At 45.5% G+C, this 24,988-nt stretch overlaps 1 long non-coding RNA gene across 1 annotated transcript in view; it reads right to left on the reverse strand.

Moving 5' to 3' along the window:
* LOC309647234 overlaps positions 1 to 20,630 on the reverse strand; it is a 38,508-nt gene extending 17,878 nt beyond the window's left edge. Inside the window, exons 1-2 of the long non-coding RNA XR_014255876.1 lie at positions 20,085 to 20,630; positions 6,677 to 6,764 (exon numbers count right to left, since the gene is read on the reverse strand). This is a non-coding gene — a long non-coding RNA (uncharacterized lncRNA). The remainder of the gene's footprint in view (positions 1 to 6,676; positions 6,765 to 20,084) is intronic.
* Positions 20,631 to 24,988: the final 4,358 nt, after the last annotated feature.

Below are 24,988 nucleotides of genomic sequence, written 5' to 3' on the forward strand. Positions count from 1 at the left end.
ACTCCAGCCCCTTAAACTCATTTCTTAGTTGAAAAGGAGTCTTTGAAATCACTTTGGCCCGCATTTTACAGATGAGGGCCCTGAGACCCCGGCAAATCTGGGGACTTCGCCTGAGTCCAGGTCTTTATTCCCAGCACAGGAGCTTTTCTGCCCAACACGCTTTTTGTCCCCATCACTTCTCTTCAAGGGGGTGAGGCCCGGGCCCCAAGTGGTACTCAGGGCCCTTCTCTGGCCTTGATGGATGCTGGCAGAGAAGATCAAGGGCACAGTTGCCTCGTCACAGAGACTGGCGTTTCCGGGCCACAGTCAACAGGCCTTGCCTGCGCCTTTAAAGAAGAATCAACCCAGTCCCTGTTAGTCCAATAGAAGCCCCACTAACTGGACACCTTAACTCAAAAACTAGGCCTTTCCAGGTCAGACCCAGGGGGCTTTCTCCTGATCTGCCCCACCTCCATCTGTTTGTGCCGAGATGAAATAAATAACTTCACCACCAGGGAGGTGTTAGGAGCCAATTGGGAATTCTTTAATCTGAGATAGGACTTGACTGGGAACAACTCGGGATGACTAATTATGGCTTTGAGGGGAATTCGCTTAGTGGCTGCCGCATTGCATGAAGGATTCTTCCCATGTAAACTGGGCCATCTCACAGCTCTGAGGCTGATCATTTAATTAGCTCCATAGATAGTCAGATGTTATGGAAGCCAGTGCAGCACGTCAAATAGACAGTTTTACAATGGTCGTGCGGGGAGGCTTCACGGTCCATGTTCATGGGTAGCTGACGTCTTGTGCTGTTGCGAGGCTGCAGCCGAATCTGGGCTCCCCAGGGCTGCCACCAGAAAATCCTCTTAGAATCTCACCAGGTACCTGTTTTCCCTTTGATTGAAACTCGGAAAACTCTTTGTTAAGCTCTCAAGATTTTAAAAATTAAAATTTTATTCATTTGATACTTTTTCTGGAATTTTAAAAACAGACACAAATGTAGAAAGAAGGGTATGAACCCCATTGACTCAACACTCAGCTTGAACCATTCATTGTCCCCCTGTCTTTTCATTGAGCCATCCCCAATCAAACAATTTTATTTATTTGTTTGTTCATTTTTTGTTGTTGTTGTTTATTTATTTATCGCTGTGTTGGGTCTTCGTTTCTGTGCAGGGGCTTTCTCTAATTGCGGCAAGTGGGGGCCACTCTTCATCGCCGTGCGCGGGCCTCTCGCCATCGCGGGCCTCTCTTGTTGCGGAGCACAGGCTCCAGACGCACAGGCTCAGTAATTGTGGCTCACGGGCCTATTTGCTCCGCGGCATGTGGGATCTTCCCAGACCAGGGCTCGAACCCGTGTCCCCTGCATTGGCAGGCAGATTCTCAACCACTGCGCCACCAGGGAAGCCCCTGTTTGTTCATTTTTGCTGGAATATTTTAAAGTGAATTCTAGATGACATATCATTTCACTTGTAAATACTTCAGGATTTATCTCTAAGCAATAAGTACTTTAATAAAAACATTACTTGATGCTGTTATCACACCTAACATTACCAAGAACTCCTTAATATCATTTAATATCCTGCTGCTAAGATATAACAACAATATATTTGGATTCACTTGTTGTCTAATTGGTTCAATTTTCCCCAACTGTCTTTAAAAATGCCTTTTTACAGTTGGTTTATTTGAAGAGAATCCAAACAAGTTCCAAACTCTGCATTTTTTAAATCTCTATAAATCTCTAACAATTCCCCTCCCAACCCCACTCCCTTTTTCATGCCATTTATTTGTTCAAAACCCGAGCCATTTGTCCTATAGAGTTTCCCTTGCTCTGAGTTTGGATGATTGCACCTTTATGCTGTCATCTAACATTTTCTGTTTCCTTATAAAATGGAATCTAGAGACGTGATTGGAGTCAGGTTCAATTTTTTATTTTCATTTTTTTGCAAGAATTCTTCATAGGTAGTTCTGGGCTCTCCCTATTGTGTCACCTCTGGAGGCACCTAGGGACTGGTAGACTCAGTCTTAGTGAAATTCACATTGATCAGGGGCTTCCGGTGACATTGGCCTGATCCATCCATTATAAAGTCTCCATCATCAACCAAAATCTGTTCTTTTATTAGGTGTGGCTCAGTCAACCAGACTTATTAACCTTTAAAGAATAAACTCAGTTTCTGTTAGTTGTGATTTTCCAACTGTAGCACCAGATTTCTTTTCTTTATAATTCTGTGTATCATTCTGAATGCTCTGTGATCCTGTCCAGAACAGTTTTCCCTCAGGAGAGCAGCTCTGACCTCCCGAGTTCTCTGGCCCTGGTGAGCTGGGATCGCCATTTGGGGAGTCTCACTCTACATCGAAACGAACTCCAGGGCCCCACCACGAACCCTAAAGTAATTCAACTAGCAAATCAGCAGTTTTGATTGTTTGATTTCCTTTTCCCTTCTCTTCTTCCCCCTCTTGGTGGTTTTAGATGGATGAGGCAAAGTATTCTCACGGAAATCCGAATACTTCAGTTTCTCACGTCTTGACCCCGTAGGTCGTGTTGACATTTGTTAAGCACGTCCAAGTGCCTGCTTCTTGCAAAACATGTTCTTTGTCTGATCTTGCTCGATCCCCATGACATCCTTGTGATGTCGGGTATTCTCTCTAGCCCCACTTTTCAGATGGAAAGCTGAGATTCTGAGAGATTCAGACTTAGAGCCCCTGCTCCTAGCCACCATGTCACAACGTCTCCTAAAGATATGCTGGGAACTCTGTCAGGTTTTGTTCACCTGTTTTCCAAGAATATCCACTCTTGGTCATAGGGTCCAATCTGGAGGTCAGCAGGGCCGTGGAGCCAATGAGTCAGGCAGAGCGGCCAGTAGTTAGCATGCACTTAATAATGAAAATTTGTTGACTGAATTACTTAGTCGTTCTGATCCTTAATTCGTTTGTTTTTAAAAATGGAGATTAAAAAAAGACTTTTGCAGGGCCATTATAAGAGTCAATAAGATGCTAGTACAGTAGCTGGTGCAAAGTAGGTACTTGGTAACTAAAAATTATCATCATATGAATAATCAAAAAACCCAGATAATCCCAAATATCCTTATATTTAGCTTTGGGAGTGCCTTATCTGACTTAGGCAAAGTTTTACTTTCCTAATTATATTTTGTCTAGGCTAGTGACACTGAAAGCCCGGTCAGTCCGTGGAACACTAGTCCCTTGAGATGGTTAATCATGGTTCTGGCCAAAGAGCCTCATAAATAAATCGTGGAGCCCCTTTTCCAAGTAATACTCTTTGAAGTCCAACAAAATTATTTTCTGTAGACCACCTTTGGGGAATGCTGGTGTAGGCAAGTTTTAAAGCTGGTTTGCATCACCTCACTTCTCCTCTGAGGAATGTGATATGCTCAGTCACAAGCAGGGGAGGCCCTAGGAAATAGCCCTGATGAAAGTTTGCCATCCGCAATCTATAAAGTAGGTAAGAGAGACAGCTGAGTGTTTATAGCAAAGGATGAAAAAAGGTGAGTACGTTTATAGCACATGGATCCAGGCTAGACCTCCTAATGTTCTAGGGCTGTCTGGTTTTAATTATTTCCATTTATCTATTTGGAATTGACTTTTTCTCTGTTGGGTGCCTGAGTTTCTGGCTTCCATCCATGAGATATGAGCTAAAAACATCGAGAATAGCATAAAGGCAAACAATGATCTGCTCCTGAAGAAGGCTGCTTCTGCAGAGTTGCTGCTTTGCCACTTTTTCCCCTCTCTCTTAAGGATCTTCTTGCTGACATGATTCTTTGTTATGTAAAAAACATCAACAAAAATTAGATAAGTGATAATTACTTGATATGAGGGAGCAGCCATTAATCATAAAAAATTATTTTTTTGCTATATCAGGGTAACATCTGTATTATTATTTACATACTATTTTTCTTTAAATCATCTCACTTTTTTTTAACATAAATAAATATATTTAAATGGAAGTTCATAGTACTTTATAAAAGCCAGTATCACTCATCATTAAGAAGGAAATTTTAAAATTACAACAAAAGCAAAATAGCTTGTTAAATTTAAAACATGAAAAGGATTAAAGAAAACAATGAAAAGCAAGTAACACTCTAATAAATTTTCAAAAATGCATACCTAGAAGTCAAGAGATATTTATTAAATTTGTTAGATAAATGTAAGTTCTATAGTTTGGAAAGGGTAAAAGAGACCAGCTTAGCACTAGTTATCAAAATGACAATTGCACATACCCTTTGACCCCATCATTCTCCTCCTAGAGGTTGATTCTTCAGACGCACTCACATACTTACCAAATAATGAGGGTACAAAGCTGTTCATTACAGTATTATTTGTGTTGCAAAAATTGAAAACAACTAAAAGATTGAAGACCCCCTAAATCAGGTTTCCTTGTCTGCTAAGCCACTTGCAGTGTGGGGAAAATAAATAAATAATTAAAGCCTTCTTATTAAGTCTTTTAAGTGTCTCTTCCTAACATATTTTCAGATGAGTTAATACTAAGTCTTTTAGGCAACAGAAAAAAATTCGAGTCTTGGCCCTGTGGTGCCAGATTTGCCTTCACTGCAACTCCTTGGTCTGGATTGTGGAACTCACACACCTGCCTCATAACAGTATATATAGGTGTTTAGATGAGCACATAGATTAATTTGTAAAGCCAGGCCCATCCAGGTATAATATCTCACAAAGGGAAAGTGAAAAAATGAAGTACCTCTTATAACTTAAATGAACAAGCAAAAACTTTTCTAATCAAAAGACAACGAGCTTTCATTTAAAACAGTAGCTCTTCGTAGTAATTGCCCATTTCTTCACAAGCCAAGAAAAAAGGTCAGGTATTCAATTGCCTGCTTGTGACATGATTGACAATTTTATCGGCTTTATTAAGTACTTGTCTTAAATTTTCATACATATTCTGGAAGGTAATGGTATCCTTGTATCAGTGAGGAGCTATAGCTTTGGTGCATCTACCTGACTACGTAGACAGGTCTTCTGATAGTACCAACCAGAGCTCCACCCCATTCCCCGTCCATCCCAAATCCTCGCTTCTGGTCTATGCCATGAGGGTCAGTGAGTTGTCCATACCAGTTGGCCAAGGTTAGCAGCATAAAATATCTTCATAGACTTCTTTACTCAGCTCATAGGTTGTCGTACTGACAACCCTAAAATAACACCAGAATTCAGAATCTCACTGGGTTCACCAATTTACATTGACTCCTTTCACTTCATTGTGCTAACAAAAATGGCTGCTTTATATCAGCTGCCATTTCTGTCATTTACGTTACTGGACAGAGGTATCTTGTCAATCACTATGCTTACTTTGCTCTGATCATTATTTGTTACTTTTTTTTTTTTTTGGCATCAGGACTGACAATTTGTCAATAAACTTAGCAGTTCCAGGTTTTGTAATTAAATACAATTATATACATTTGGTTTCCACAGATTTCACATTTTAATCCCCTGATACACTGTGTTCTGCTCCTAACGTCAGACTATTTTGAAAGCTTTTATATAGTGTTCTGTGTACATTTCAAAATGATGCTTGATGTTGGATAAATTTATGCCAGAATTTAGGAGCATCTCTAAAATATGTGACATGTGATGGCATCGATTCACTTTCATTGTCAGTCCGGTGGCAATCCAGATTTCAAATTATTGCCTCTGTGTCTGTGTGTGTTTTATTCTGTTTTGTTGTCATTTGCCTGGTTTGCATCTGATACCTTTGCAACACTAACAGGCAGTTCATGAGATTTATTCATTTGGTTATTACACTTGTCCAAAGACAAATACCTTTTAAAATCACAATCCCCAGGAAAGCTCCCATTTCCAACACAATTTTCACCTGTGTGCAACCACTGATCCACAATGGATTCAAATGAACTTTTTAAAAAATCAGATCAGAATCTCAACTCCAGCGCACAATTATATATTCTTATACAATGCAAACTAAAAGACTGTCAACTTCCAAAAGAGATGTTTTGATTTATTACTGAAAAGAACACACTACAGGGCTTCCCTGGTGGCGCAGTGGTTGAGAATCTGCCTGCCAATGCAGGGGACACGGGTTCGAGCCCTGGTCTGGGAAGATCCCACATGCCGCAGAGCAACTAGGTCGGTGAGCCACAACTACTGAGCCTGCGCGTCTGGAGCCTGTGCTCCGCAACAAGAGAGGCCGCAATAGTGAGAGGCCCGCGCACTGCGATGAAGAGTGGCCCCCGCTTGCCGCAACTACAGAAAGCCCTCGCACAGAAACAAAGACCCAACACACACAAAAATAAATAAATAAATAAATAAATAAATAATAAATAAAGGAGTTCCTTTAAAAAAAAAAAAAAAGAACACACTACAATACATACAGGAATTCAGTGTTTGAGAATCCACTGTAACAAATGGCTCTATTTTTTTCCATAGCACTTATAACTTTCTAACATATTATTTTCTTGTTTATTATAGATTTTTTTTGTGGTCACTCATCTCTTCCCCCACAGGAATAAAAGCTCCATGAGGTAGGGATTTTTGTCTGTTTAGATTTATAGCTATATCCCCAGCATGCAAAACACTGCCTGGCATGTAGCAGGTGCTTAATCAGTACTTGTAGAATGAGGGCATGAATGAACCAGCAGTGCAAGCATAAGGTGGGTTCCTGAATGAACCCTGTGACCAGCAGCACAGAGACAGCATCAAGGACCCAGACTCTTTTTACCTCTCAGCTATGCCATCCTCAGTGAGAGCTCTCTCCCGGGCTGGTTCCTTTGTGGTCACAGAGACAGCTGGAATTATCTTGTTCACAGCTATGAGGAGAGAGAAAGTATTTGATTGGGTCAACTTGGGTCTGTGCCCTTAGTCAGGGTTGGGAGGGTGATGATATACAGATGGAGAATGGCTAAAACTCATCTGGACCCACTCTTTCTCTGACAGCCAAGTTGAGGGGTTAGAGTCTGCATCTCCTGAACATGTAGTGGGCCAGGCAGAGACTGCTGAACACCTGAAGTGAAGAAGCGAGGGTGGAGAATGGGAGAGAGATAGGAAACCAACGCTGTCTATCACAGCACTATTGATTTTTACAATATCTAATAGTTCAGAGGGTAAAAAGGAAATAGGAATTTTTGTCTTTTTCCTCCATCCCAATAGCCAGAAGCAACCTTGCAATGGTGTTTTACTGAGCACCTATTAAGGGCAGGGTATCAGTGAGAGACAACACCCAAGAACTGCCAAGCCTTGGGAACTTGGTGGCTGAGACCCAAGAAATGGGGAAGAAAGATGATGCTGAGTTTTTTAAAGCTGGTATTGGTGTAAAGAGGTGTCAGAATTGTTTCTAGACAGGGTGAGTCTAAGGTGGGAGCCAAGGGTAGGTATCCAATAAGCGAGTCATTCATCATTCAATAAATAATTAGTAAAGACCTACTATGTGCCAGGCAATGCTCTAGGCACTGGGATGCAGCAATGAGCAAACCCTGCCCTCTTGGAACTGACCTTTTACTGGCTAGAGATAGATAATTAACAGAACATTAATAAAATATGAGTATAGCAGACAGTGATATGTACTATGGAGAAAAATAAAGCAGGGAAGAGGTTGGATGTATTGACTGGGGAGGAGACGGCTGCAAGTTTCAATAGCGTAACTAAGAAAGGCCTCCCTGAAGAGGTAACATGTGGACAAAATTTGGAGATGAGGGAGCAAGCCCACAGATACTGGGGAAGGGGCTCAGTTTAAAAAATTTTAAATGTCAGATACTTGCAGAACATCTAAGAGCTTATTCCTATAATGAAGTAGAAATAATAATACATATATAAAATAGACTTGGGACTTCCCTCGTGGTGCAGTGGTTAAGAATCCGCCTGCCAGTGCAGGCGACATGGGTTTAAGACCTGGTCCTGGAAGATCCCACATGCCGCGGAGCAACTAAGCCCATGCACCACAACTACTGAGCCCACGCGCCACAACTACTGAAGCCCGCACGCCTAGAGCCCGTGTTCTGCAACAAGAGAAGCCACCGCAGTGAGAAGCCCACACACCGTGACGAAGAGTAGCCCCTGCTCACCACAACTAGAGAAAGCCCGCACACAGAAACAAAGACTCAACGCAGCCAAAAATAAATTTAATTAATTAATTAATTAATTAAAAAAATAAAATAGACTCACATTCAATCCAGAGTAGGAAACAGTGGGTTACCCTTCTAAAACCTGGATCCAACCAGAGGAGCTGACCCCTGAAGGGCGGGAGAAAGAAAAAAAAAAAAAAAACTAACAAGGATTGGAGAATTCTTGAACAAAATCTTCTCTCATTACTCCATTAAATTTGAGTTTTGAAATAAACTTCTGTAAGAGAATGTTACTATGTTCTACAAATTTGGGGCCTTAAATTTGGTTTCTAACACTGGGTAAAGTAAACCTTCCCTACCAGCCCAGTTTTGGTGGGGGAGAGGAGACGATGAAAATATAAAATGAAAAATATTGGGACTTCCCCGGTGGTCCAGTGGTTAAGACTCCGCGCTTCCAATGCAGGGGGCGTGGGTTCGATCCCTGGTCAGGGAACTAAGATCCCACACGCCACCCGGCATGGCCAAAAAAAAAAAAGAAAAGAAAAGAATATAAGAGGTATACACATACACACAAAATATTGGGGAAAGGCTTCCTGCCCAAGGAATCACCAAGAGGTGACATTTGATTTGGGTGAGAAAGATGGGGGGAGACTGTCCCAGGCCAAGGAAAGAGCATTTCTGGGGAGCAGGGAGAAGGGCAATGGGGATCCAGTGTTGAGGGGACAGAGAGACCATAGGATAAAGGGCTTACGTGCACTTCTCTCTCCAGAGATGAAATAGATTGTCTTTGCTTTGGGAATCAGTAACACTGATGAACATCTCCATCTTGGACAACTACATTGGACAATTATCAGGGGAGCATTTCTCCTGAGCAAAGCACACGCTTGGGACCCATTGTTCTGCCAGAGGTTCAGGGAAGAGACCACAGCTGGAGATGGAGGTTGGCAAGTCAATGGTGTGGAGAGCCATGATAAAGGGGGGAAATGTAGGGTGAAAAAAGAAAGAGCAGGCCTGGAGCAGACCCACGTGGGCTATGAGGAAGAGCTGGTGCTCTTGAGAGAGGCATGAACCAGGCTTGCTTCAGTTGGCCTCAGGAAGATGGCGGCCCCTTGAGGCATTTGCTCCTGAGGACAACTCCCTTCTCTAGAACTCTCTTCTCTGATCTCCTCCCCAGTCTATGAAACCACAGTCTCTTCTCCCCTTCCCATCCCATTCCTGAACTTTCCTTGATGGAAGCTCTTCCTTGGCTTGATTATTGGATATTGACATTGTGGCCCTCTTCTTTCATACTGCAGCTACACTTTCCCCAGGAGGCTCCATCCAAGCCTATGGTTTCCATCTAGACTCTTCCTGCTTTGGAAGGCAGAATGCGTGAAAGGAGGGAGGAAGGCAGAGGGGAAGGCAGGAAGAAAGAAAGGAGTGAAGGGACTTCCCTGGCGGTCCGTGGCTAAGACTGCGCTCCCAATGCAAGGGGCCCGGGCTCCATCCCTGGTCAGGGAACTAGATCTCACATACCACAACTAAAAGATCCCGCACGCCCCAACAAAGATCCGCATGCCGCAACTAAGACCTGGTGCCGTCAAATAAATCAATAAATGTTAAAAAAAAAAAAAAGAAAGGAGTGAAAAAATTTCTGGAAAGCACTGCCACCCAAGATACTGCTTCATTAGTATCAGTCTTGTTTTACTGTTTTCAAACTTTATAGGGACTTGATCTTTGATTTCTAAAACTCAATGCAATATTGGCATCATAATAACATTTACTAATCAGGGCTCAACATATCTATAGCATTTCATTTCTTAACGAAAAAGTGTACAAGAAAATGCACACATTGAGCATGGCGGTGTCTTGGTCTACTTTGCTGCTTCTCGCAAACCACCCCCGCCCCTCCATCTACCCAGGAAAGGGGAGACCCTACCCCCCTCACTGGTCGAGGAGTCCGCAGGGGTCAAACCTATTCAGTCCATGCCTTCTCCCTAGATGCCAGCATTCCCTGCCCAGATGGCCCCAAACCAACTCCAGGGCCCGTGCAGGGGCTCTTCTCTGGGCCAATCCTCTGGAAGCCCTTGTGGAGCTCAGGCCCCGGGGTGGCTGAGCAGCGCTCTTTGCGGGGGTGTGCGTGCAGCTGGGGCTGGGCCCTGGGCCCTGGGCGCCTGTCTGCATCCTGAGAGCCCCTCTGGGTGCGCTGCGGAGCAGGTAGTTGGGGCCAGGGGTGAGGAGGCAGCCCTGCCCACACCCCACGTTCCAGGGCAGAACTCCAAGAGGTCTGAGAGTTCTGAATTTGATCCTGACCTTCCAGGGCATTAGGCAGTCGTTCGTCAAGGTAGGTAGACAAACCCTATTCTATTTAACATTTTGTGGGTTTAATCATTTGTAGATCCTTGACATGCAGAATAAGGGCCTCTACTTGTACTCTTGCCCTGGACCCTGCAAATGTTCGAGGCCCACCCGACACTAAGAGAGGAAAGTCACTTTTGCGATACCAGTGAGTAGACACCTTAGAGAGAAGAGATAAAAAGGAGGAGGTACAAATACAGTTTGTGTAACGGAAGCGCTTCCGCAGCCCATCAGAAGCATCGGGAGGAATTTTTGCTAGGCGATACCATAAACTAGTAAATACCGTTTCTGGCACTTCCTCCACTGCAGCCTTTCTCTCCTATGGTCTCAGTGGTGTCAGATGTAAAACGGGCTGGCCTCACATCAGATTCCAAGAAGTTCAAGGAAGTACAAGCCTTCTTGACTTAAGAAAATAATCTGACAAAACGGTTCTTTAATTTATTAGAAGATATTAAAATGTTTATAAACATATTCTTTGATATGAACATTATATTTCATTGATACATAGTGTGGGTGTTTGGTTACAACAGTGAGTGAAATCTGTTCCAAAAAATCTGGAAGCTTTTTGTTTTGTACTTCTGAGAAAGAGCTTCTGGGGCCGTGTTCCAGGTTCTGTGTTGACGTGGGTTTAAACCGTCACCTGTAAGGTCAACTGGCTTTGAAAGCTTTACCTCCAGCCCTGGCCTCTCTCCTGAGGGGAGCGCCATGTATCCACCTGCCCAGCCAACTCCTCCATCTAGCTCCCCACACTCAACATGGAGTGGCCTGTGTTCATTTCCTGTGGCTGACATAACAAATTACCGCATACTTGGTGGCTTAAAACAGCAGAAATTTTGTCTCTCACAGCTGTGGAGGCCAGAAATCTGAAGTCAATGTGTCAGCAAGGCCATGCTCCCTCTGAAGGCTCTAGGGGAGAATCCTTCCTCGCCTCTTCCAGCTTCTGGTAGCCCCAGGTGTTCCTTGGCTTGTGGCTACAATGAATCCAATCTGGGTATCCATCTTCACTGAGCCTTCTTGCCTCCCTTCAGTGTCTCTGCACCTCAAATCTCTTTCTGCCTTTCTCCTAGAATGCCTGTCATAGGACTTAGTGCCCACCCTAAATCCAGGATGGTCTCATCTCAAGATCCTTGACTTAATTACGTCTGCAAAGACCCTTCTTCCAAATAAGGTCACCTTCACGGTTCCAGGGATTAGAACTTGGACATATCATTCGTCCAAGTGGACAAACCACTATTCAGCATACTACATAATCCATTGCGTTTCATCAAAACCAGTTCCTGGGACTTCCCTGGCAGTCCAGTGGTTAAGAATCTGCCTTCCAATACAGGGGACGCGGGTTCAATCCCTGGTTGGGGAACTAAGATCCCACATGTTGCGGGGCAACTACTAAGCCCACGTGCTCTGGAGCCCACACACCACAACTAGAGAGAAGCCTGCATGCCGCAAAAAAGAGCCCATGCGCAGCAACTAAGACCCGACACAGCCTAATTAATTAATTAATTAATTTAAAAACAAAAAACCCCAGTTCCTTCTGCCGTCTCTGTCTGGGGGAGGAGTGGTACCCACGTTCCCAAAGTGGACGTGGGAAGTCATCCCTGACCCATTCCCTCCTTTTCCCTCCCATCCAGACAGTCACCAAGGGCTGTCAATCAACTCCTCATAGCTCTGGAATCCATCCTCTCCCCTTTGGTTTCCACTGCCACCCTCACTGGCCTTCTTTCTGTTTTTCAAACTCCCACCTCAGGGACTTTGCTTGAACTCTTGCCTCTCTGGAAGGCTCTGTCCCTCAAGCTTCACAGGCAGGTTGGCTCTTTTCACAGAGCATTGAGGTCAAGTATCATCACTTCTGAGAGGGCTTCCCCTCCTGATCTGCCTCAAATAGCCTCCCAGTGACTCCATCACATCGCACGGCTTTATTCTTCCCAAACTCCTTTGAACCATATTGTTTATCTGTAGATTTGTTCTTTTCTGTCTCCCTCACCACACACACACACACACACACACACACACACACACACACACACACACTAAACTACTTGAGGCCAGAGAGCCTTGTCTATGTGTTCAAGTCTGTATCCCTAGTCTTGAGACTACTGCCTGACATGGAATGTTTAATAAAAAGCTACTGAATAAATGATTGATGCTTCAGTGCTTGCCTTTATCTCCTTTGTCTGTTCAAACAACCACGTGACCTTTTAACTGTCTCAGGTCAAATCTGATCACACTTCTCCTGGACTTAAAGATCATTCACCATTTCCCACAGGATTGTTCTGGGTCCTTGGCTTGGCATTCAAGGCCCCCAGTGAGCTTGCCAGTGTACCCCAAACACTTCCACAAACTTGCCCTCCAGTCACACTTAAGGACCGTTTCATGGCTCTGGTGCTGTGCCTTTGCACCCAATGTCCCCTCTCTGGTGTCATCCTCTTCTTTCAGCTTGGGGTCTGACTCTGATTCTTCACTCAAAACCCAGTTCCTGTGTCACCGACTCCACGAAGGCTTTTTTGACTTTTCCCCTCTGCCATCCTGGTACCATGTTTTTACTGTTGCATTTTCACACGATTATATCACTTGCTTTCTTCGCTCCTTCTCTGTTTGGCCTGACTTCCTGAGGATAACCGCCAGGGCTCGTGTCCAGCACTAGCACTGTGATTGCTCTGGACCAGCATCCCTTTCTACTTCCTCCGACCCTGCAGCCCTCCTGCTGCCGTCTCAGCTCTGGGACCTCATTCTGCATGCTCCTGGGAGCTTCATCAGGCTGCTGTTTGCCTTTGGAATGCCTCCTGGCATTGCCCTTGGGGCACCTTGTTTTCTAGAATTGCTTGTCTGGCTTCTGACTCACCGAGATGGCCTTAATCCCCTGTATTTATGTGGACTCAGGTTCCATGGTTTCCAGGTCCTTGCCAGCTCCCCTTGACCTGCTGCCAGTGACTACTCTTCACTTAGTTGGAGCAATAGATGCTGAACCAGGGCCATAGGGTGTCCCAAAGCCAGGAAGATGGGTTTCAAAGAATGCAGAGAAGTGCAGCAAAGTAAGTTGCAAGAAGTGTCAATTTAGCAATCATGACTTCACTAGTGATCTCCGGAGGAAAGATGTTCAGAGTCGTGATGGGAGAGGCCAGATCACAGGAGGCCAGCAGGAGACTGGGTGTGAAGACGTGGAAGCAGAGGGGCGGGTACTCTTCAGCTATGTGAGCGTACAAGGAGAGAGAGGGGTGGTGTCTGAAACCGTTCAGGCTGCTCTAACAAAACACCACAGACTGGGTGGCTTATAGACAACAGAAATTTATTTCTTAGCGTTCTGGAGGTTGGAAGTCCGAGATCAGGATGCCAGCATCATCTGGTTCTGATGAGAACTCTCTTCTGGGTTGTAGACTGCTGACTTCTCATTGTGTTCTCGCGTGGCAGAGAGCAGAGAGAGGAAGCAAGTGCTCCTATGACTCTTACAAGGTCACTAATCCCATTCAGGAGGGCTCTACCCTCATGACCTCATCTAATCCTAATTAGCTCTCAAAGACACACCTCCTAATGCCATCACATCTGGCGACAGTGAATCTTGGGGGGACAACATTCAGTCCACAACAGATGGAATGGCTGCTTAAGGGGTAGCAAGGTTGAGAGAATTTTGCAGTTGATGTTACTAGAGTGCCTCGAGCACCATAGCAGACTCTACTCATATTCTCAAGGGGATCCCCTTACCATTTCTGGCATGCCCTCTGCCAGTACCTGTGTCACTGTTAAAGGTGAAGGTTTCTCAACCGCAGCTCTATTGACATTTTGGGCCAGAAAATTCTTTGTTAGGCTTGGGGTGGAGGGCTGGAGAGGAGGAGGGTATCTCTTCTGTGTATTGTGATGTTTGGCAGTATCCTTGGCTTCTATCCACTGGATGCTATTAGCACCTCCACAACCAGTGTGACAATCAAAAATGTCTCCAGACATTGCCAAGTGTCCCCTGGCGGGACAATATCACCCCCCGTTGAGAATCACTGGTTTAAAGGTGTGGGAACCCACTTTGGCAAACACACGGCTGAGGGGGAGTGCCTGGGAAGTAACAACCCCTCACCCTGCGTAGCCCTTGACCGATGCCTGACATATGGGGCATGAATGCCCCAGCTCCCTCACCCCTTCGCAGGCACGTGTTCTGTAATGTTTTCCAGTTTGCCCTGCGGGATTCAGCTCCAGTGCTCACTGTGGTACTTGGCTTGCCATTGCTTTTGGTGACTTTCTTTTCCCGTATCACTCCTTCCCTACCCCACCCCCTTCACCTATCCAGTCCCTCCCACCTCAGGGTCTGCTTCTAGGGGGATCCACACTAAGACAAGAATGACTGAAAGTGGAGAAGTGGTATCAGGAAAGAGAAAGAGATGAATAAGGAGACAAATGGAGCAAGGGAATGTACTGCATCGAGAATATAAGGAAAGAATAAGGAAAGAATGATTCTCTGAGTTCTATGGAAAGGAAGAGAAAACGTGAAGGAGAGGGAGTTTGTGTCAGGGAGGAAGTTGGATCAGGGAGCAGTTTCTGTATGGCTTCAAATTCTCCAGTAAAACAAAAGGTCAGGTCAGCCGCTAATGGTGAGGAAAAGGAGTGTAGAACTTTCCACTCTGTTTCAAAAAAAGTTACTGTTCTTGGGACTTCCCTGGTGGCACAGTGGATAAGAATCCACCGGCCAATGCAGGGGACACGGATTCAATCCCTGGTCCGGGAAGATCCCACATGCCGCGGAGCAACTAAGCCCGTGCGCCACAACTACTGAGCCTGTGCTCTAGAGCCCGTGAGCCACAACTACTGAGCCCGCATGCCACAACTACTGAAGCCTGCACACCTAGAGCCCATGCTCCCCAATAAGAGAAGCCACTGCAAGGAGAAGCCCATGCACCACAACGAAGAGTAGCCCCTGCTCGCCACAACTAGAGAAAGCCCATGCAGCAATGAAGACCCAATGCAGCCAAAAATAAGTAAAATTAAATCTTTAAAAAAAAAAAGAAGAAGATGTTACTGTTCTTCACGATGTAATAGGGCATGGTTAACTAAAAGGTTCCAAGTTCAAGTACTCTGGGGAAATTTGCATACTATTTGGTGCTTCATAATGTTTATCAGTGATTAAAAGTTCTGATAGGGGCTTCCCTGGTGGTGCAGTGGTTGAGAATCTGCCTGCCAATGCAGGGGACACGGGTTCAAGCCCTGGTCTGGGAGGATCCCACATGCCGCGGAGCAACTAGGCCCGTGAGCCACAATTACTGAGCCTGCGCGTCTGGAGCCTGTGCTCCGCAACAAGAGAGGCCACGATAGTGAGAGGCCCGCGCACCGCGATGAAGAGTGGCCCCCGCTTGCCGCAATTGGAGGAAGCCCTCGCACAGAAACGAAGACCCAACACAGCCGTAAATAAATAAATAAAAATAAAACTTATGAAAAAAAAAAGTTCTGATAAACTGGTTTTTTTAAATTGATTAATTAATTAATTTATTTGACTGCGTCGGGTCTTAGTTGCGGCATGCGGGATCTTTCATTGCGGCGCGCGGGCTCTTCATTGAGGCACGCGGGCTCTTCATTGAGGCGCGCGGACTCTCTAGTTGTGGCGCGCGGGCTTAGTTGCCCCATGGTGTGTGGGATCTTAGTTCCCCAATCAGGGATCAAACCCACGTCTCCTGCATTGGAAGGCAGATTCTTAATCATTGGACCACCGGTGCAGTCCCCTGATAAACTGTTCAACATGAGACCAGTTTAACACTTTTTGGAAATTTCAACTTTATTGAGGTATAATAGACATATAAAATTGTAAGATGTTTGAAGTGTACATCGTGGTGATTTGATATAACTTTTTGTTTAACCTAGCATTTCACAAATTTATTGGGGAACACTTTCCTTCCTTAACGTCCTCCAAAACAAAACACAGAAAACCCCATTCATATCTCAAAGGACACATTTAATCTCTGGGACACATTCTGGGAACCACTGTGTGAGGGCCCCAAGAGGAGGCTATTTGTGAGCCAGCCTAAAGGGGGTGGGGGTCAGCTAAGGACAGATGAGTTTGTTCGTGTGCAGAATTAACACAATCTCCTGTTTTTGTTTTGTTTTATCCATCGATATTAACTGACCTAGAGCAAAGAGCCCCTAGAAATGCAGTCAGCTGCCAAGAGGGTGGAAGGTGACAGGGACAAGGGAGCTGGGTGTTAGTGACACGGTGTTGAAATTGCTGGCCTGGGGAGCTGAGACCTGACCCGGGTTCTCTTTTCACTCACCATCTTCTCCAGAGGACGGTGCCAAGGCCTCTGGGGACAGGGGGAAGGGGTGGACGATTCTGTGTGAGGCGTCACAAAGGAAGGGACCACAAAGCTGAGTCTTAATGAGTAAACAGGTAGGTAGTTTGCTAGGTAGGTAAGAAGGGAAAGGACATTCCAGGCAAATGGCATAAAGGTGCAAAGTTGTGGAGGGGTAAAAGAAGGTGGCAGCTTCTAGAACTGTTGAGAAATTCAGTGGCAAGAGCCAAGGAAATATGGGGAGAACAGAGAAAGGTGGGTAGGGTGTCACAGGGTACAAACTATAGAGGGTGTTTTCAAATGTGGTAGGGAAAAAAGAGCATGGATAAAAGTTTTGTGCATTCATCATTTTTGATGTTTCCAAAGAGTTTATTATTACTTTCTAGATAATCTTCCTTTCTTGATTTGTATTTCCTCTTTAACTCAAGTTGTTTAGGATAAATTTTAAAAATATATTTCCAGGTGGTAGTGACTTTTTATCTTCTGCTGGTTATTAAATTCTAGTTTTACTGTATTACAATCAGAAGATTGTTTGTACTCTGCTTTTTGAAATCTATTAAGGTTTTCTTTATTTCCTAAAATATGGTCAATTTTGGTGAATTTTCCTCAGGCTCTTCTATTATCTATCTTTAGAGGAAAAAACCCAATATAAATTAGTTCTACCTTATTATTTATGTTATTTAGTTCTTTTACATGCTCTGTGTGTGTGTGTGTGTGTGTGTTTGTGTGTGTTTGTGTATCCACATCTACTTATTCTCTTATGGACCAAGAGTCTTGAATTAAATTCTATCTCCAATGACTTTCTAACTATTTCTCTTTCAAGTTCCTGTAAAGAAGTTCTTAATCTTGGGAATACTGTGATCACATTAGTAATTTAGAAAAGGAAACTTGGGCAGCAATGTGGAGGAGGGTTTTGGGTGGAGATTGGAGGTGGCAGACTAGGAGTCCAGGCAGAGGTCATGGAGAAAGAAAAGGAGGTGACATACTGGCACAGAGAATCACCTGGACACGTGGGCATGCAGGAGGTGGAGAAGCCCGGAGGACCCAGGATTCAGGGAGTCTCCAACTGCTGCTTGAAAATGATGCTAGTATCCAGGCTTGAAGGTGGGATAGGTGAGTAGGGTGTCCTCACAATGTATTGTAACAAGTTGTTGCTTATTTGACTTATCTCTGTCTTCCCAGTAAGGGCAGGACTATGTCTGCTTGCTGTCTATTGTCTCCTCTGAGCCTGGCACAAGTGGCTCCTGGCACACAATGCAGGTTGCAAGATGGAATTTAATAAATGAATGAAACATTGTCACTGAGGTGGCTGTGAGGCCACCAGGGGAGGTGTCCAGTGGGTGGGTGGGCATGCAGATCAGAGAGGGGTCATGGCAGTAAGTCCTGGGTGAGAGAGCATGCTCGCTGAAACAGGGGCTGGTGCAGGGTGGTGACAAGAGAAAGGGGTCAGGGTGGAATTGTGGTGGGGTCAGGGGGCTGCCCTTTCTGCAAGGGACCCAAGTCTGCCTTAGGCCATGGTGCCCATGCACTGGGAATTAAGAGATCTGGGAATCTCTCCTTCTGTCAGAGGATTTTAGTTGTCCGTCCATTCAAAGATTCGACCCACCTCTGTCTGTTGTCTGTTCTATCCACATCACTTCATTGACTATTTCCCCACTTCTTCATCAACTCTTCTCCAGGTTATTTTTTTCTCTCCCTGTATTCTCCTGTCTCCTCTTGGATTCTTCATCCTCCAGTTCAGAAGACAGAGGGTCTGGGCTGTCCCCTGGCCCCTCACTGATCACCTGCAGGGTTTCAAGGCACTGCTCACCTCTCTGTGTCTCTGATCCATCATCTGCAGTGTATAATAAGACCTACCTTCCCCTGTCATACTACCTTTACACAGGCCTCTATTTCTATAGAAATAAACTGCTGTTTAATAGCAGTAAAGACTTTCGCCATCTTAAGCCAAAATTCTGTGGCGATTCATATGACACTGCTTCTAAATGCTGTCAGCTCTTCAGAATTATTTGGGTGGCTGGGTGGGCTCTTATAGGACAAAGCAGGCGTGGCCTCAGAAGGACGCCTCTAGCACCGGGAGCACGCACTAACCCCCTCTGCCTTCCCAGCACTCCACCTGGAATGCCGTGGAGCTTGACAAACATTTGCTGCATAAATGAAAGGCGCTGTTCTCTATCGCATTAATATTCATTAAATGATAAAGTGTAAGAGATGAAGAGAATTCTTACAGACATAGTCTTTCCATGGGTTGGGAGTGAAAGGAGCATCCTCAATCAGAGGCTCAGCGCCCAGAGGGCTACGTGGCCTGGGGTCTGGAGGGGGCAGCTGGAAAGGGCGTTCCTCTCTGGTCAAGGAGGGGAGCCCAGACTCCAGGAATGGGCCTATGGGTTTCCAGGAAGGACCCTCAGGAGAACCCTCCCTAGGAAGAGACTTCCAGTAACCACACCGACGGGATTAAGGAACCTCTCCCCTTGAGGAACCTGGATGCAGCTGGGCTTGACTGTAACTGGCGAAAAGTAACCTACAAACTTGGGAGTTGTAGCATGTTATGAACACCTTTTAAAATGAAGAAGGAGCTGCCTTCGTGGCTGTTGAGAGCATTTATGGATCAGCTGGGGGCGATGGACAGAACAGATTTTTGGGGTGAGGACACCCAAGCCCCGGGAAAGTACTCCAGGGAGCAGAGCTTCCTCACTGTGGTCTGGACTCCTCTGTGGGCATCAGTTTGCTGTGAGCCTCCTGACTCATGTGTAGAGATCATGCATGTGTAGGTGTGTGCATTTGGGGTGGGGGGGAGGTGAAGAGTCTATGGCCAAGGAAAGACCCAGGCACCACTGACCATGCTCTGCCACAGCCGAACGAGTCTGCAAGATGATGCTGTCCCCTTCATCAGTTCCGTGCCCAGAAACCCACCTTCTTGGGACAATTTTTCCCACCATTTCTTAAATCTCCCACTTTATTTCTTCAAGGCTCTTTCCTGGGAATTTCCTGGCGGTCCAGTAGTTAGGACTCTGCACTTCCACTGCAGAGGGGGCTCGGGTTCGATCCCTGGTCGGAGAACTAAGATCCCAAATGTCATGCGGCGCAGCCAGAGAAAAAGGCTCTTTCTCATTTTTCTGGACTCTAGTACTTTCTGGCTCCCCAGGGACCTCGATCCATCAGCAATCTTCTTGATTGCCTGTCAGTTTCTCTATCCATTGGCTTCCTCCCTGTTGGGTCTGACATGCTCGAATCCCTTCCCTGTGGAGTGCGGCTGGGAGGGGAGTTCTTCTCTTCCGTTCCCTATAGTTGTCTCTTTCTTCCCTTCCCAGACACGCTTCTGGAAAGACTTGTGAACATTTGTTATCTCTACTTGTCTCTTATTCAGATTTCAGCCTGATCCAATCTGTTTTCCATCTTTTTTCCCCAGAAACCTCTCTCCAAGGTCATCAGTTTGCCAAATCCAATTCCAACGGAACCCACTTTCCAAACTTACCTTCCTTGTCCTCTTTGCAGTATTTCACATCGACATTTCCTCCTCCTTGACCCTCTAAGGAGGGTGAATACATAATTCATCTTCCAAACTGGGCCACTGTTTAAAGTGAAAAAGGGCACTCATTAATTATTATGCCAGGCTGTCCTAAACCAAGACTCCCCCAGGCAAACTCAGACTTATGGTCTCCCTTCCTCCAAAACCTCCCTCTCCCTTCTCTGGCTGCTCATCCTCAAGCTCCGTTATGGGATCCTTTTCCTCCATCCTCTCCTTAAATGTGCCCCGGGCACTCCTCCGTTCTCATGCTACCATCTCCCTGTATGATGTTATCCTCCCGTGGCTCAATCCCTAACTGTCTACAGTATCTTGATTTCTATACTCCACATACAAACCCAACTGCTGAATAGAAGTCTCTACCTGATTGTCCTAGAGGCAACTCCACATCTATATCTAAAACCATATTCATTATCTTTAAGCCCAAACATGCTCCCTTCCTGTGGATGAATGGTAGATGGAGGAATATGAAGGAAGCGGTGATTAAGAACATAGCTTCTGGGGCTTCCCTGGTGGCGCAGTGGTTGAGAATCTGCCTGCCAATGCAGGGGACACGGGTTCGAGCCCTGGTCTGGGAAGATCCCACATGCCGCGGAGTGACTAGGCCCGTGAGCCACAATTGCTGAGCCTGCGCGTCTGGAGTTCCGCAACAAGAGAGGCCGCGATAGTGAGAGGCCCGCGCACCGCGATGAAGAGTGGCCCCCACTTGCTGCAACTAGAGAAAGCCCTCGCACAGAAACGAAGACCCAACACAGCCATAAATAAATAAATATTAAAAAAAAAAGAACATAGCTTCTGCAACCTAAGTGTCCACTGACAGATGAATGGATAGAGAAGATGTGGTATAGATACACCGTGGAATATTACTCAGCCATAAAGAAGAATGAAATAATGCCATTTGCAGTAACATGGATGGAACCAGAGATTATCATACTAAGTGAAGTAAGTCAGAGAAAGACAAATACCATATGATATCACTTATTTGTGGAATCTAAAAAAGGATACAAATGAACTTATTTATAAAACAGAAACAGACTCACAGACATAGAAAACAATCCTACGGTTACCAAAGGGGAAGGGGAGGGAGGGATAAATTAGTTTGGGATTAGCAGATACATACTACTATATATAAAATAGATAAACAACAAGAACCTACTGTATAGCACAGGGAACTGTATTCAATAACTTATAATAACCTATAAAGGAAAAGAATCTGAAAAAGTATATATATATTTATGTATATGTATAAATGAATCACTTCGCGGTACACCTGAAACTAACACAACATTGTAAATCAACTATACTTCAATAAAAAAAAAAAGAACATAGCTTCTGGAGTTATGACCACCTGGGTCCAAAGCCACATCCTAATCTTGCATATTAGGGTATTTATTTAACCTCTCCAAGCCTCAGTTTCTTCACCTGTAAAATAGAGACAAAATCGCCTACGTCATGGGTTGAGACAAATAATGACAATGAGACAATAATGACAATGACAGATATTTAGAGGGCACCATATGAGCCAGGCACTTCTATGTGGCTCACAGGTATCATTTCATTTCATCCTCATGACAGCTCAGTGAGGCAAGTGCCATTATTATGCCTATTTTACGGATGAGGAACCAGAGGCCTGGAAAGTTTAAGTGACTTTCTCTGCGTCAGTGGCTGAATTGGAGTTCAAATTCAGCAAGTCTGGCTCTAGAGACATTTTCTCAATCACCTTGGTGTTCTGTGTGTACCAAGTGCTTGGAACAGTATCCAACAAGTAATAAGTGCTTGGCAAATTATTTCCACCCTCCATCCAGTCCAGCAAGCTGTCTACCCAGGAGGAGGCCTGTTTTCCTCATCCTTCCTCACTCTATATCTGTCAGGTCCTGTCAACTATACCTTAAAATGCTATGCGTTTTCCCAGAGTTTACTTATTTATTATTCTTTTTTTAAAATTTCTTTTATTGAAGTAGAGTTGATTTACAATGTTGTGTTAGTTTCTGCTGTATAGCAAAGTGATTCAGATATATATATATATATTATTTTTCTTATTTAATTATTATTCTATATTCCTAGTTCATTGTTCAAGATGTCTTGATATTTGAGAAGTCAACTACCAGAGTACCAGGTATGAATGGAAAGGCCCAGATGTCTGCCTAGTTTGAGGTTTTCCTTCCAAACCTCCATTCTGCTTGCTTTCTTAGAACCTTGCTGCATTGCCACGAAAACAAGCCTGGGCCTGCCTGCTGGAGGATGAGAGACTCTATGGACCAGAGATGAGCCATCCCAGCTGAGGCCACCCTGACCAACCAGTGCCCAGCCAAACCAGGAGCTGACCACAGACCCAAGACCAGAGGAGCCGCCTAGCTGAGCCCAGACCAAACTGCTGACCTGAAGAAAGGTACGCTAAATAAACGGTTTTTGTTTTCGACTGCTAAATTTTGTAATAGTTTGTTATGCAGGAAAAGCTAACTGGTATACTTAGGTACTGTATTAGTCGGCGCAGGCTGCCATAACAAGATGCCGCAGACCAGGTGACTTGAATAACAGAAATTTATTTTCTCATAGCTCTAGAGGCTAGAGGTCCAAGATCAAGGTGCCAGCAGAGTTAGTTTCTGGTGAGACCTCTCTTCCTGGCTTACAGATGGCACTTTCTCGCTGTGTCCTCATGTGACCTTTTCTCTGTGTGAGCCTAGAAAGAGAGATCTCTGGTGTCTCTTCCTCTTTGTATAAGGATATCAGTCCTATCAGATTAGGGCCCCCGAACTTATAACCTCATTTAATCTTAATTACCTCCTTAGAGTCCCTGTCTCCATATACAGTAGCATTGGGGATTAGGGCTTCAACATATGAATTTGGGGGCACACAATTCAGCTCACAGCAGGTACCAACCATCAAGTGGAAGTAGAAGCCATGAGAGCTGCTAAGATCACCTGAAAGGAATGCGAGGGCAGAGGAGATCCATGAACCAAGGACAGACTCAGGGTCCCCACAGCCTTCCTGGGGCCAGCGGCGGATGAGAAGCCCCGGAGACAGAGAGGGGAAGGCAGAGGAAGTACAAGGAGAACCAAGGGAGTGATAAGGAAGCACAGAAGCCAAGCCACCCACCGTTTCACAAAGGAGGACATGATTAACAAAGTCAAGGGCAGGAGGCAGAGGTCAGGGGCTGAGACGTGCCCACTGGTCTTAGCCAGGTCCTTGGTGACCCCGACAAATGTCAGAACTATGGTAGAGCCAGAAGCCACGTCCCTGAGGAACAGAAGGGAGATAAGGAAAGGAACAAGCTGATAAAGGATGCTTCTGAGAAGTTTGGATGAGAAGGGACGAGAGAAATCAAGAACATAGTATCAAGAAGAGATTTTTTTAGGACAGGAGAGACAGGAGTCTCTTTATAGGCTGAGAGGAATGAGCTAGAAACAGGGAGAGGTTCATAATGATGGAACAAGGTTTGGAGGAGGCAGAGAGGGAGGTGACAATGACTAGCCTTTGTTAGCATTTGCCTGTGCCAAGCTCTCTGTGTGGCCTATCTCATTTAATCCTTCCATCAACTCTGTGAGGTAAAGGCAAGCATCATCCCATTTCACTGATGAGGAACTGAGGCACTGAGGAGATTAAGAAATCTGCTCAAGATCACATAGCCAGTAAGGGATGTAAATGGGATTGGAACCCTGGCAGCCTGACTCTATAGGCTGGGGGATTTGACCTGGATTTTGGCCTGCTTCTAAAATTAACAGGAAAGCAGTGGGGTGGCAGTAGCAGAATTGGTAGGGAGCGAGAATTTGATGGAAACCATGTGATCCCAGTGGCTTCAATTTTTTTTCCAGTAGTAGGAGACAAGAAGCTAAGCATTAGACTTGGGGTCGGAAGGGAGCACGGGGAGAGTGACGAAGACCCAGAATAGTAAGTGGTTGAGACCCAGGACTGCTACACGTGCTGGCAGGTGGCACCGAGATGGGAGTCTGAGTCCGTAGCGGTGCCAGGGCTGTGGTGGTGGCCTTTTCCCAGCAGTGCTCAGGAGCCAGGAGCAGGCAGGTGGGGCACCCTGGCACCTGCTCCGGGCTGGGAGGCTTGCCAAGGGGGTGTCACCAAAGGACAGGAAAAAAGGCAATGGGTATTGGTGAGAATCCGTCGTTCCTGACCTCGCTGTATTTGAAGGTACAGAAGGTCTGAGCCCCATCCCACAGCAGTTACACCTGAATCTCTGAGCAGGGGCCTGGCCTGCTGTGTGTTCATGGTCCCCAGTGAGGATCTGATTCCAGTCTAGCCTGGAGTTCAAGCGAGTCTGAGAGGGTAGGAAGTAAGAGGGGCTGATAGGGTATAAAAAGTAGAGGGAGGGAGCGAGGGGTGACGGGGCAGGGTGCCAAGGAAGGTGAAAACGGAGGTGTGAGTGCTGGCAGGGGTGGAAGGACGCCTCAGGGTCTGCACTGTCCTGCTGGGAGGGCTTGAGGGGCTGGGAGAGGATGAATGGTGGGAGGTTTTCACACCCTCATCCACACCCACATTCCTGGGCCAAAACTGAATGGAAGTGTCTCAGAACTTTCCCTTTGTCCTTAGAATAGAGACCACTGAGGGGCTAAAATAGGGGAGGCCTCAGGAGCTGCCTAAATGGAATTTTCTCTCCATGTGACCCCAGCACAGCCAAGAAGACCCACACAGGGGTGCCATCAGGAGTGGGTCATCTGTAGGATGTGAAGTATCTTCCACGGCTGAGGGACTGACTCTTCAGGGAAAGGAATCTTGGGGAATGGCCTAGGATGACCAGAAATGGGGGAAATTTTATCCAGCCCGTGTTTATTGAGCTCCTAATATGTGCCAGGCGCTATCTGAACAGGACAGGTAATGTGATCTTGTGTGGCATGTCCCAC

This window comes from Balaenoptera physalus, assembly GCF_965194825.1.
Source record: "Balaenoptera physalus genome assembly, chromosome: 17".
Classification (NCBI taxonomy): domain Eukaryota; kingdom Metazoa; phylum Chordata; class Mammalia; order Artiodactyla; family Balaenopteridae; genus Balaenoptera; species Balaenoptera physalus.